Consider the following 15039-nt stretch of genomic DNA (forward strand, 5'->3'; position numbering starts at 1 on the left):
AATCCAACAGTACATTAAAAGGATTATCCATCATGACCAAGTGGGATTCATCCCTGGGATGCAAGGGTGGTTCAACATTCGCAAATCAATCAGTGTCATAGAATTTATTCAGAAAAAAAAATTCAAAAATTATATGATTCTCTCAATAGATGCAGAAAAAGCATTTGACAAAATACAGCATCCTTTCCTGATTAAAACACTTCAGAGTGTAAGGATAGAGGGTACACTCCTCAATCTCATAAAAACCATCTATGAAAAGCCTACAGCAAATATCATTCTCAATGGGGAAAAGCTGGAAGCCTTTCCCTTAAGATCAGGAACACGACAAGGATGCCCACTCTCGCCATTATTATTCAACATAGTACTAGAAGTCCTTGCAACAGCAATCAGACAACAAAAGGTGATAAAAAGTATCCAAGTTGGCAAAGAAGTCAAACTGCCCTCTTCGCAGATGACATGATACTCTATTTGGAAAATCCAAAAGACTCCACCCCCAAATTACTAGAAGTTATAGAGCAATTCAGTAATGTGGTGGGATACAAAATCAATGCTCAGAAACCAGTTGCAATTCTATATACGAATAATAAGACTGAAGAAAGAGAAATTAGGGAATCCATCCCATTTACAACAGCACCAAAAATCATACGTTACCTTGGAATTAACTTAACCAGAGATGTAAAGGATCTATACTCTAGAAACTATAAATCACTCTTGAAAGACATTGAAGAAGACACAAAAAGATGGAAAAATATTCCATGCTCATGGATCAGAAGAATTAACATAGTTAAAATGTCCATGCTACCCAGAGCAATCTACACTTTCAATGCTATCCCGATCAAAATACCAAGGACATTTTTCAAAGAACTGGAACAAACAGTCCTTAAATTTGTATGGAATCAGAAAAGGCCCCAAATCGCCAAGGAACTGTTGAAAAGGAAAAACAAAGTTGGGGACATCACAATGCCAGATTTCGTGCTGTACTACAAAGCTGTGATCACAAAGACAGCATGGTACTGGCACAAAAACAGACACATAGACCAATGGAACAGAATAGAGAACCCAGAAATGGACCCTCAGCTCTTTGGGCAACTAATCTGACAAAGCCGGAAAAAACATCTGGTGGAAAAAAGAGTCTCTTGAATAAATGGTGCTGGGAAAATTGGACAGCTACATGCAAAAGAATGAAACTTGACCACTCTCTCACACCATACACAAAGATAAACTCCAAATGGATGAAAGACCTCTATGTGAGACAGGAATCCATCAAAATCATAGAGGAAAATATAGGCAGCAACCTCTACGACATCGGCCAAAGCAACTTTTTTCATGACACAACTCCAAAGGCAAGAGAAACAAAAGAAAAATGAATTTGTGGGACTTCATCAAGATAAAAAGCTTCTGCACAGCCAAGGAAACAGTCAAAAAAACTAAGGCAGCCCACAGAATGGAAGAATATATTTAAAAATGATACTACAGATAAAAGACTGGTATCCAAGATTTACAAAGAACTTCTCAAACTCAATACACGAGAAACAAATAAACAAATCATAAAATGGGCAGAAGATATGAACAGACACTTTTCCAATGAAGACATACAAATGGCTAAAAGACACATGAAAAAATGTTCAAAATCATTAGCCATCAGGGAAATTGAAATCAAAACCACACTAAGATACCACCTTACGCCAGTTAGAATGGCAAAAATTGACAAGGCAAGAAACAAAATTGCTGGAGAAGATGTGGAGAAAGGGGATCCCTCCTACATTGTTGGTGGGAATGCAAGTTGGTACAGCCACTCTGGAAAACCGTGTGGAGGTCCCTTAAAAAGTTAAAAATTGAGCTACCCTATGACCCAGCCATTGCACTACTGGATATTTACCCCAAAGATACAGACATAGTGAAGAGAAGGGCCATATGCACCCCAGTGTTCATAGCAGCATTGTCCACAATAGCTAAATCGTGGAAGGAACCGGGATGCCCTTCAACAGATGACTGGATTAAGAAGTTGTGGTCCATATATACAATGGAATATTACTCAGCTATCAGAAAGAATGAGCTCTCAACATTTGCTGCAACATGGACAGCACTGGAGGAGATAATGCTAAGTGAAATAAGTCAAGCAGAGAAAGACAATTATCATATGATTTCTCTCATCTATGGAACATAAGAACTAGGAAGATCGGCAGGGGAAGAAAGGGATAAAGAAAGGGGGGGTAATCAGAAGGGGGAATGAAGCATGAGAGACTATGGACTCTGAGAAACAAACTGAGGGCTTCAGAGGGGAGAGGGGTGGGGGAATGGGATAGGCTGGTGATGGGTAGTAAGGAGGGCACGTATTGCATGGTGCACTGGGTGTTATACGCAACTAATGAATCATCGAGCCTTACATCAAAAACCAGGGATGTACTGTATGGTGACTAACATAATATAATAAAAAAACATTAAAAAGAAAAGAATAGCTGAATTTAGCTCCATCATACATGCAGTCTGCTCTGCAGGCAGCTGCTCATTCACTGTGGGTTTTGTTTTGTTTTTTTTGTTTTATTTTATTTTTTTGTAACCACTCCTCACAAAGGTGGGGCTCAGTGGTAAAAGACGCTGTTATTACATCGCTCAATCTGGTCTTCATTTTCAAATTATGACACAATATTTATACAAATTAACACATACCAAGTTTTTAATGGTTACAGACAAGCTTCAAAGGCACCAAGACTTGGATAGGCTTTCAGAAGTCCAGCTCCTTGGTGAATGAATCATAATCCCTTTGATCTAACATCTGGATGGCATCCTCTTGAAGGATCTAATTCCCTACACATTCACTTATCTTCCTCATATCACAAGATCCAGCCTTAGGCATGCAGGCTAAAAGCAGGGAAATGTTTCAGAGTCTAAGCTAAAACAACAATTTGTATTTCTTCCAGCATCATGGTTCAGTCTTTTTTTTTTCTTACTTAAAAAAATTTAAAACAAATTAGGTATCTTTTATCCTTGTGGTCTCAATATATCACCCAGTGCTTAGCACAGTGTTGACAACAAATAGCTAAGGAATAAGAAAAAAGGAGGAGTTTATTTGAGAGAACTGGGACATAATTATGCAGTTATATCTTCAGTTTCCAGATTTCCTGTAGCATGAGTCAACTACTGGACCAGCAAACACTAGGCAACTTCACAGTATTTAAAGAAAGGAGGTGGGCCAGCACTATTTCTATGGCCAGCAAAACCCAGGGATGGCAAAAGCAGAGAAAGGAATAAAAGTTCCAAGGCTAAGAGTAACCAGTGAAATAAGCTAGAACCCCTAGCTTCAGGGTTGGGAAAGTAGCTCCACAAAGTTTGGCACCAGGTCTGAAATTCCACAGTGCATGGATTTACAAAGGGAGAAATTTTACATTGAAAGGACATTTTATACATATTTTCCTAGGGTACATGTATGACCCTAACCAAAGCAATCTGGACGTAAAAATATAACTTAAACAGTTGTATGCCCATATTGCTGGGTCTCCATCCCTGCATTCTTGTTGGAATTCTGGCCACCCTAGGACTCTTCATGAAGAGTCACTGATTAATTCAACAAATATCTATTGAGACACAAATATGTACCAGTCATGATATGGAGATACAACTGCAAGCAGGATAATCATGAACCTCACCCTAAGCAGCTGATGACCTTGTGAAAGGTTCTGGGTCTCCTAGGATTTGTCTAACTTGTTTTCTGAGTGTCAGTTATGTTGAATCCCACAACATCCACTGTTCTCCTTTCCCCATCTCATTTGCCTTGGAGATGACTGCTACCACTAGCTATACCCATCCAACTGTACTGTCAGTGCTCTGCAGAGGGCTCCTCTGATGGTGCCCATTCAATTGCTCTACAGCTGGTAGTGTCCCTGTTAAAGATGGGGGGGACCATGCCTAAGCTGCCATGGGCTGAGGATGCTGAAGCCACTGGTGCCATTTCCCACCATGTTAGAAATTGCTTGCATCCATGTTTCTGACATCTTAAAATCCATTAGGTGATGGTGACCATTGCAAAGAGGAAAACCAAAGTAAGGTAACCAGACAGAGAAATGGTAGGGATATCCTTTTATATAAAGTGATCAGCAAGGGCCACAATGACAAGGTGAGCTTTGAGCTGAGACAGAATAGAGTGAAGGAGGTAATCACATGGATATCTGGAGAAAGAATATCACAGGCAGAGGGACCAAAAAGTGCAAAGGTCCTGAGGAAATATTGCACCTGGTATTTTCAAGCAATCCCAAGGAAGAGTATGTGGTTGGAGCAGAGTGAATAAGGAGGAAATGAGGTCAGGGAGTAGGGGAGTCAGATCACATAGAGTCTTGTAGGCCTTGGGAAGGACTTTGGATTTTCTTCTGAGGTACACAAGAAGCCATTGTGAGGAGTTGCCAAGACAAGTGGCATGATGTGACTTGGGTTTGAGAATCATCACACTCTGTCTGGGGTGTGGCAAATAGACTGAAAGGAGCCAAAAGGGGAAGGAGGGAGATCATTTGGGGGCTTTGAAATAATACAAGTGAAAAATGATGGTAACTTGGATTGGGGTTGGAGAACATGGTGGACTCTACATTTACCATATATTGGCTGTGAGGTGGGAGGGAAAGAGGATTAGGATGATTCCAGGTTTCTTAGCCTCAGGAACTTGAGAACGATGTTAGTTGATTGGGATGGGAAGTCTAAGGGAGAAGCAGGCTGGTGGGGTAAGGTTCAAACATTAGTTATGGATATGTTGATTTCAAGATGCCTGTTAAATATCCAGGGGAGATTTTGATTAGGAAGCTGAATATACAAGATTAGAATATAGGAAGAGATCTGAATTTGTGATTTAAAATTGGGGGTCTTCATCATATAAATTAGTGGAACTAAGTGAGATCAAATACATACTAAGCATTAATAGATGAGAGATAAGGTCTAAGGACTAGTTCTGAAGGATTCTGGAGACCTGCAACATCCAGAAGTAAAGAAACAACAAGCAGACAGCAAAAACACTGGAGCAAGGGGCACCTGGGTGGCACAGCAGTTAAGCGTCTGCCTTCGGCTCAGGGCGTGATCCCGGCGTTATGGGATCGAGCCCCACATCAGGCTCTTCCGCTATGAGCCTGCTTCTTTCTCTCCCACTCCCCCTGCTTGTGTTCCCTCTCTCGCTGGCTATTTCTATCTCTGTCGAATAAATAAATAAAATCTTTAAAAAAAAAAAAACAACACTGGAGCAAGAGCTGCGGTGAGAGTGGTGCCCCAAAGACTCAGTCAAGAAAGCCTATCGGGGGGTGATAGGTATCAAATGTTGTTAACACAAGGAGCAAAACGAGTCTAAGGACTGACTGAGAAGATTAAGGTGTCAGTATAGAGGTCCTTTTTAGAGTGAATGAACATTTATTTCCCAAACTGAGACACGTTTGAGAATGAAAAATGATGTGTGTTACTAATCTACTACTGTGTAACAAGTTATCTCCAAAACTTAATGACTTAACAGCAAACATTTATTATCTTATATAGTTTATGTGGGTCTAGAATTTGAGAGTATCTTTGCTGTACAGTTCTATCTCAGAACCTCTCAAGAGATGGCACTCACCTATTGGCCAGATCTACAGTCATCTGAAGGCTTGAGTGGGGCTGTAAGATCTGCTTCCAAAATGGCTCACTCACATGGCAAGTTAGTGCCGGTTGTTGCCAGAAGCCCCAGTGTCCTAACAACATGGAATCTGATTTCCTTCAGAGCAAGTGGTCCAAGAAAGCAAGGCTGAAATGATTACACGGTCAGCCCTACTCAGTCTGGGAGGGGCCACAAAACAGTGGGAGTACTTGGAGGCTAGGAAGATTGGGGGTCATCTTAGAGGATGGCTACAACAGGGTGTTACTAATATTTAGGCCCAGATGGGTGCCTGGGTGGCTCAAGCAGTTAGGCATCTGCGTCTTGGTTTTCAGCTCCGGTCATGATCTCAGGGTCACGAGATCGAGCCCTTCATTGGCCTTCGCACTCAGTGCAGAGTCTGCTTGAGACTCTCTCACTCTCCCTCTGCCTCTCCCCTCACTTGCACACATGTGCTCTCTCTCTCTCTCTCTCAGATAAATATATAAATCTTTAAAAAATATATATTTTTTTAGTTGCCCAGGTAACAGATGTGAGTAGGGACCATCTCAGGCAAACTGAGATGTGTGGTCTCCGTAATCTGGTGATTTTGAGTAGAATGGTTCTGGGAGTGGAGTGATAGAGGTGAGAACCACACTAATGAAATTCAGTCTCAAAACTTTTGCTCTATTACTGGATGAAAAATGAGTTCTTTTTCCATCTCTTTCCATTAGGCTTGAACTAGAGTTGTAAATATGACTGATAGCCAATTTGCCATTAACTTGGTGTCAAAGAATAAAGCCAACAGAAAACCTTCTGTCAAGAGACGGAAATTCTCTGGGCCCCTGGGTGGCTTAGTCAGTCAATCGTCTGCCTTCAGCTCAGGTCATGATCCCAGAGTCTTGGGATTGAGCCCCAAATGGGGCTCCCTGCTCAGTGGGGAGCCTGTTTCTCCCTCTCCCTCTGCTGCTTCCCTGCTTGTGCACTCTCTCTCTCTCTCTCTGTCAAATAAGTAAATAAATAAAATCTTTTAAAAAAGAGTGATGGAAATTCTCAGCAACATTGTCTGAGGACCTGGATCAAGTCAAGCCTAAAGCTCACAGTAGCTGGAACAGTCATCACACTTTCCCCCATCCACTTTTAAAAAAAACAAATTTCTCAAATTTATAACCAAACGAATCCAAATGAATGCCTCTCTTATTTAAGCAAATTCTTGTGGGCCACAATCTACAAGTGTCCCAAACACATCCAGGCATGTCTGAGTGCAGGTAAACATAGCTTAAACTCAGTCTGGTCTCCCTGCCACTCCAAGAAGGTTGTTCAGATCATCTCCTTTAAGGACTTTTACTCATATCAGCATCTTAATTGGCTGCTGGGATTGTATAATGGATTTTATATGTAGGAGTATACATTGACATTGATTTCATATTGGTACTTAAACAACCCATAAAAGTCCATCCTCAAAGACAGGCAATGCCACAAGTCCTTCTTTACAGACAATGTTACTCTATGAAACACTGAGGACTCTTCCTTAAATCTATCCAATAACAAAAGTCTTGCCTAGGAAAATGCTTCCAGCAGAATGGCTGGACCGTCCATCCAAAACCAAACTGAAGTCCATCTCTATATAGGAAAAGAAAATATCTGGGTTTAGATTATACGCTAGTTACTTTCTCTTCTCTTTCTTTCTAACTAACCTCCCTTCAAGATCTTGATTCTTTCAGTCATCCAGCAACAACAAAATTGGATTTTTATATAGCCTATCAGAAATTATTTTGAATTTGAAAAAACAAACAAACAAAAAACCTCTATAGGTAAAAGGACATAGAAGAGAGGTTAGAGGTGAACAGAAAACGATGGCCGTGGCTGAAATCAGCCTGCAGGCTCTCCCTTGCAGAAGAGCTGTCCTGGAGCTGCGGAGTAAGGACTTGCAGCCACCTGGAGGTTCCCTAGACCACTGCCTCTTTGGAATGCACTTTGAGAGACAAGAACAGAACAGAGCCGTGCATGCAGAAAATTGAATGTGTCCATTGATCCAGCAAGTCTAAACAAATCCTCATTCTTGTTAGCACAGCAATTAGTCCTCATGGTCACTAGAGCATTGAAACACGGCAGTTTGGGTGCCACTCGTCTTACTCCCTTGTTTTACCCAAACATGGAACACATTCAGATTGAGACAGAACAAACCTCCTTAACTTTCAATCACCATCTGCTTCAATTTAGGCCATGGTTTGAGGAGAGGGAGTGGTATGGAGGTGACATTTAATTTCAAGAGCTCCCCATTGCTGCCACTCAGCATCAACTTGCTCCTTTCAGAGAACACAAACATTTCCTGAGCATCTGCTTTACGTGAGATACTTCCTTACACACCGTCTCATTTCATCTCACAAGTAGGATTTACAGCAGCCTCTCTTGGGAGTCACAGCCTACATGGAACACTGCATGTAGAAACACTGGTCATGAACAATATGTGCTAATGGGTTGAACCTGGAACCAAGAACCCACAGAGCCAATTCATGATCCCAGATCCACTATTGCCCTTGAGATATGACCTCAACGATACTATCTATACCTCAGTTTCCCTTAAAATGTGATATACAACAGAGGAGTGTTATTGCCATATTGAAAGTAGCACCCTGAACTTCTTTAAAAGTGTTCAAAATGCACGGCATGATAACTCTTGGGTAAATAGGCATTTCACACTTAGACTTACCCAGTGGGGGTGTGGAGGATGATGTGAATTGATCCCACTGCTTTCTCCATGTAGTTCAATGTTTCCAGATGGTGCATTCAATTAGAGTTTATTTCAGCATCTTAAATGAAGTCTATTGAGAAATGATAATTCACTTTAGAAGGGTACACTGTATCAGGGGGGGAAAGTATATCAACACATTGTCCCTAACACTATTTACTCCTCCACAGCTCATGGCATGGAACCTGCTGTAACTTTCCCCAGCCAGACTTAATAGAGAAAAAGCCAATGCCATTTCCTTTGTTGAGTATCAAATTTTTCCTCTTGAACAAGGTTTCGCAACTTTGGTACTACGGACATTTGAAGTTGGATAATTCCCTTTTTCTTTTTTTTTTGAAGTAGGCTCCATGCCCAGCATGGAGCCCAATGCAGGGCTTAAATTCACATTCCTGAGATCAAGATCTGAGCTGAGATCAAGAGTTGGACACTCATCTGACTGAGCCACCCAGGTGCCCCTGGAGTTGGATACTTCTTTATTGTGGGGACTGCCCTGTGCACTGAACGCTGTTTATTAGCATGCTTGGCCTCCACCCATAGATTTCCATAGCAACCCTCCCCACATTGTAACAACCAAAAATATTTCCAGACATTGCCAGCTGTCTCCTGGGGGGTAAAATCACCCCTGTTTGAGAACCAGGTCTTCTGACTACTTCCTGGCCACCATATCTAGTCCTTGGGAATAGCCAAGGAGTTACGTTCTTATTCACCTGATCATAGTAAGAAAGAGAAAATGAATTTCCTCTGAATGAAGTCCATTAAATCTACTAGAGCGATTCTTTCCAGAACTACAGTTATACCTAAATTATTACAGGGCTAATCCAATTTCCTCTGAGGTCTACTGATTTAGGCAAAACAGCCCTTCATCGATTTCTCTCCCACACTCTCTCTTCTGTTCTCTCCTGTGCCGGGAGAGTTTGCACTATTCCCAGAACATACAGCCATAGAGTATCTTGCAAGGTTGGATACCTTTGGATCTTCTAACACACACACACACACACACACACACACACACACACACACACACCCCTAGACAACACAACACATGGCTATATGGTAATGAATAAAGTCAGTTTCCACCACCACGGTTTCCTTACTCAGCTCACCTGACTTTCCTTTCTCTGGCCGTGGAATGTCCCATCCCCTTCCACTCACCAAGCTCTTACCCACCTTCAGCCAAATCCCCCTAAAGTAATCTTTCTGTCAGGAGATCCATGCCCTCTAAGATTCAAAAATTACAACAACAACATACACACACACACACACACACACACACACACTACATATGTACATACAACAAATGTAATATGTTATAAACATATGTATGTAATGTGTACACATGTAATATGTTTGACATATATGTACAATTTATGTATATATTGACCATCTGAAATCTATGCAGTATTACAATAATTGTATAATTTATTGCAGTTACTTATGTAATTATAGTAATACTTATGTATTATGTATCTACAATGATTGTAATACTGCATAGATGTACTGCATAGATGTCAAATGGTCAGTTCTCGTAAATAAATAGAAAATGTTTTTTCCCTTCTGACTCAGCTAAATCTATAGCTGGTATCTATGTTGATGACTTCCCATATACTATCTAGAAATGCTCACCACAGCTGGCATTGCATGCAGGTGCTCACACACAATAAAAAAAATAGATACGCAGGGGCACCTGGGTGTCACAGCGGTTAAGCGTCTGCCTTCGGCTCAGGGCGTGATCCTGACGTTATGGGATCAAGCCCCACATCAGGCTCCTCCGCTATGAGCCTGCTTCTTCCTCTCCCACTCCCCCTGCTTGTGTTCCCTCTCTCGCTGGCTGTCTCTATCTCTGTTGGATAAATAAATAAAATCTTAAAAAAAAAATAGATAACGCAGATTTCCCCTGCCTCCTTCCATGTCCACCCTGCTCAGGAGAGAGTTTCCTGTGCCTCCCCACTGTACACCCACCGCTTCTCTACAGCCACGCTCTCGCACTTCCATGCTGAGAGGGCTGAGCAGCTGCTGCTGGAGGGCTGAACTCTGGGGAAACTCTCAAAGAGCGTGAGGGGAGCAAGGACCAAAGGCAGGTAAGCAAGTAATAATATAGGGCAATGTGGGCAGAACTTACAGGGCAGGCTGGCAATCCCATCTTGGGAACTGGGCTCCAAGAAACCTTCCTAAACAAAATGGCATCTAATTTAATTTTTTTCACTGAAACATATATTTTTATTTGTAACAAACAAGTATTAAGCTATCAAGTATTTTTGTACAAATTTAATACTTTCTTAGCATGGTATTTATCATCTATGAATTGTTTTGGGAAATTCAGAATTGTTGCAAATATTTGTATGGAAAAAACAACCCTGTAACAAACAGTGATTTTAAAAAGCCAAAAAATTATGACATACAGTTTTTTTGGTGCTTTGAATGTATTTCAGTGTTTTAGACTGAGCCCTATACAGTGCTTGTTGTTACAGAATTTTCTAAAGGGGAAAGGTTTTACCGTAAACTTGAAAAACAGCATGGAAGAATGGGAAGAATTTGGGTTTTAAAATCAGATCTGGGTCTGAATTTCAGCTCTGGTACTCACTGATAGTATAAAATTTAGTTACTGTGACTCAGTTTCCCTACTGATACTGAAAGTCTTCTCTACACTCCAGGACTGTTGTAAGGACAAAATCCTCCAGACTAATCAGACATTTATTTTAGGTGACAAAGATTTTAAGTCAAGGACCATGACATCTGCCCTCAGAGAACATGGCATATTTCACTGAGTGATGCAGGCCAAGAAAGGCTTGGGAGAGTGTTCTGTGTAGCAGTCTAAGTAATGAAAGATGTCAAGAAAACTCAGAGAGGGCAACTAGTCCTCCTCTGACTCAACACTTTCTATATATCAACAACAGGTTAAAATGGGTTTGCCCTTAGATAAACCTTCAGGACAACATGATTTCAGGACGAAGAGAAAGTCCCCTGAACTCCCAAAATATCTCCCTATCTGTTGAGTAGTGCCTGAAATTAACTGGAAGGAGTATTGTTTCATTCTATAATTAGAAATGAAATGCCCTAGAAGAGGAAACTTCCTAATGTTTATAAACTTTTGGCCAAAGAATACAAATAATGGTGTCAGACCTTTTATAGGCAAGGCTCTAAGGGCAATGGTTCTTACACATTAAAGGGAGTTAAGAATTACCTGGGCTGTCCATCTAAAAAGCAGGGTCGGGGGTGCACGAGTGACACAACTGGTTGAGTGTTTGATTCTCAATTTCATCTCAGGTTGTGATCTCGGAGTCATGGGATAGAGCCCCATTTCAAATGACATGCCCAGCATGGAGTCTGCTTGAGACTGTCTCTCCCTCTACCCCTCCACACCTCTGCTCTCTCTCTGTCTGAAATAAATTTTTAAAAAGAATAAATAAATAAAAAGCAGGTTCAGGTATTTGTATACTCATATACATGGCAGCGTTCAGCACCACAGCCAGAATGTGGAAGCAGCCCAAGTGTCCATTCTCAGACAAACGGATGAACCAAAGGTGGCGAACACGTACAATTGAGTACTGTGCGGTCTCAGAAAGGAACTTCTGACATATTCCTCAACACGAGTGAACCCTGAGGACCTTATGGTAAATATTGTACAGTTCCACTTCTATGACGTCTCCAATGTAGTCAAATTCACGGAGACAGAAAGTAGAAGGGTAGTTGCCAGGGGCTGAGGGTGGGAGAATGGGAAGTTAGGGTTTAATGGGTGCGGAGTTTCCATCCGGGAAGATGACAAGCTCTAGAGGTGGATGGCGGTGAGGGTACAATAATGTGCATGTACTTAATGTCACTGACCTGTACGCTTAACAATAGTTACAACGGTAAATGCCATGTTGTGCATATTGTACCACAATCTAAAATAATAATAACAACACGAAGGGGAAAAAGCAGGTTCCTGGGTCCTGCTGTCAGTAAGTCTAATTTAGTAGGCGTATTTGTTAGGGTCTCATCCATAGACAGAATTCGTCCCAGATGTCTCAGTTGAGGGGACTAAGATGAGGATGTGAACTGGGTCAAGAAGGCCACAGGAGTGTTTAGACACCCAGAGACCAGTGACAGCAGAATGGCGTCACCGCTCCCGGGACTGACTAAGCAATGGTGGAGAGGACAGAGATGACGTTACCCAAGCCCGGTGAGAGCTGGAGCCACGGCGTGGCCTGGCCAGGATGAGGGGCTGTCCAGCAGGAGCAGCCATGAGGAGGCGTGTGCTACAGAGATGTAAAGACGAAGTAGGACGGGGCCTGGAAGAAGTACGCTGAGCCCCGCCCCTCCTCTTTGCTCATCTCCAGCTGGCGCCGTCCAGTCACCAAACCCAACTCAAAGCCAGACAGCAGACTAGGAGCCAGGAACCCAGTTAGCAAGGCACAGCTCGGCAGGGTGCAGAGCAAGCAGAGAAATGTGGAGAATAAGTCTGGAGGAGGCAAACAGAATAAGCCACGTAATAGGTCTGAGCGGTGCTCTGGATTCTGTTTTTATTTTTTTTTTTAATTTTTTATTTAACTTCAATTTAGTTAACATATACTATATTATTAGCTTCAGGGGTAGAATTTAGTGATTCATCAGTTGCTTATAACACCCAGGGCTCATTCCATTAAGTGCCCTCCTTAATGCCCATCACCCAGCTACCCCTTCCTCCCACTCACCTCCCCTCCAGCAACCCTCAGTTTGTTTCCTAGAGTTCAGCATCTCTTACGGTTTGCCTCCCTCTCTGTTTTCATCTTATTTTATTTTTCCTTCCTTTCCGCTGTGTGCATTCTGTGTTTTTAAAAAACACCTTAGGAAATCCTTTTGTAGGGGCTCTCAACACATCCTTAGGAGAAAGGACCGGAAGGAAAGAAAGCACTGAGTGGCCGAAGTGTTGATAAAGGTAGACATCGGGTAGACCAAGTCGATAGAAGGGGCGCAAGACACAATGCCATGACTGTGACCCACAGACCAGTACTATTGTTCCCCTTCAGTTCCCAAACTGAACCTGCATTGGAGGACACCATCCGTACTACGCCACCTCAGCGGGCTCTGTACCATAACGAACATAGCTATGGTTTCTGTGGACAAGCAGGCACCTGACATAGACTTGCCTGTCTGAGAGAGTGGGCAAGTTTTCGGCAGACTCGAATGTGATATAGAGCCTGCTAAAGCCACAAGCATCACTATTGTAAAGACCGCATCTCCTTTCAAGTAAACTTTCAGATTAAGTAATAAATCTGCATAATTCTAAGAAAGTCGGATGCAGCCCAAAACACTTTGCAACAAGTGTCAATACAAATAGGTCGCTAACTATGGGCAAAGAAACAGTAGCTATTTCAAGAGATCGTAAGTTATGTAAAAGTTAAGCGTAACACTTCTAATATACAATAAGCATCAGTTATACAATTGCAGGATTCATTCTTATTTTTTTAACTTTCCCTGAATCCCTGGGGTGCAGGCGTGAATCTGAATGCGTGGAACACAACAGATGAGACCTGGTTTCTTGAGCGACTGAAGTAGCTGAAGATGTGGCAACGACTTCTACCACACCACAGATTTTGGGAGGTTAGCAAGACTGAATTACTCCTCACAGGACTTGAGTGAATGTGCTGATGTTTTCCTAAGAGCAGGTGGTAGAGTAAAATTCTAGGCTGTGTCCTATAAATTCTGTCCACCAAACTTGGCACTACAGTTTATTCATTCTCTCTCTCTCCCTTTCTCTTCCTTCCTCCTCTCCCTCCTTCCTTCCCTCCTCCCCTCTCTCCCTCCCTCCCTCTCTCTCCTCCCCCTCCCTCCCTTCCTTCCTTCCTCCCTCCCTCCCTCCCTCCCTCCCTTCCTTCCTTCCTTCCTTCCTTCCTTCCTTCCTTCCTTCCTTCCTTCCTTCCTTCCCTCCTCCCCTCTCTCCCTCCCTCCCTCCCATCCTCCCTCCCATCCTTCCTTCCTTCCTTTGCTTTTCCCCAATCATACCTAAACTGTTATACTAGTTATGCTTTAAAAATTATTACTCCAATATTCAGTCCCAGCCAAATAATTCTGGAACACAACCTTTACCTCCTCCACCACCAAATTCAAGGGGCTTTTAAATGCAAGTCAGAGAACACCCAGAATCGTTCAGTAAATACCCTATTTTGTGTTCCTACAAGCGAAACCAGAGAAAATACTCCTCCTAAGAAACTATCACATCGTTACTCGGTTGTATTTTATTGATCGCTGATGCCCAGCTCTAGCCAGGGTGACCAACTCATTCCGGTTTCAGCGGTAGAGGCTCTTTGTCCCAGGAATGTGCTCAGTCCCGGGGAAGCTGAAATAGTTGGTCATCCTTCCTCTAACACAGTAATGCCTAGCAGATTCTCAATACACGTCTTCTGTAAGAATGAATGAAGAAGCAACCTCATTAAAAAATTTGCAAAACCCACTCTCACACTCCACCAACTCAGTTCTCTCTGAGACATTTTTATGTAAAACCAGAAAAACGTGACTTTCATACAAAAGGCTATTTCCACTTATAATCCTTAAAAATCGGATGTTTTAAGTTTGAACCTTAAAATATTAAAATCCACATAAAAACTCTGTCGATATATTTATTTTAGGATTCTAGGAGAAAAATGTCATGGTCCTTATTCTAGTTAAACGCTCTAACTTTCATTCATTCAGATATAAGTGGGCCAAGCAAATGCATTTAGGAAAATAGATTTTGAAACTCTGATCTTTAAAA

The 15039-nt window shown here is 42.0% G+C and overlaps 1 long non-coding RNA gene across 3 annotated transcripts in view; it reads right to left on the minus strand.

Annotated features, from left to right (window-relative positions):
• Positions 1-15039, minus strand: part of LOC123801595 (uncharacterized) — a 43288-nt gene that overhangs the window by 11988 nt on the left and 16261 nt on the right. For 2 of the 3 annotated variants that reach the window (XR_015722550.1, XR_006782267.2), the window contains one exon: positions 8292-8403. This is a non-coding gene — a long non-coding RNA (uncharacterized LOC123801595). Of the gene's footprint in view, positions 1-8291; positions 8404-10449; positions 10499-15039 lie in introns of all 3 variants that reach the window. The other variant, XR_015722549.1, reaches the window with a different exon arrangement.

Source organism: Ursus americanus, chromosome 32, assembly GCF_024610735.1.
Source record: "Ursus americanus isolate L20-20 chromosome 32, mUrsAme1.1.p, whole genome shotgun sequence".
In the NCBI taxonomy this organism is placed as follows: Eukaryota; Metazoa; Chordata; class Mammalia; order Carnivora; family Ursidae; genus Ursus; species Ursus americanus.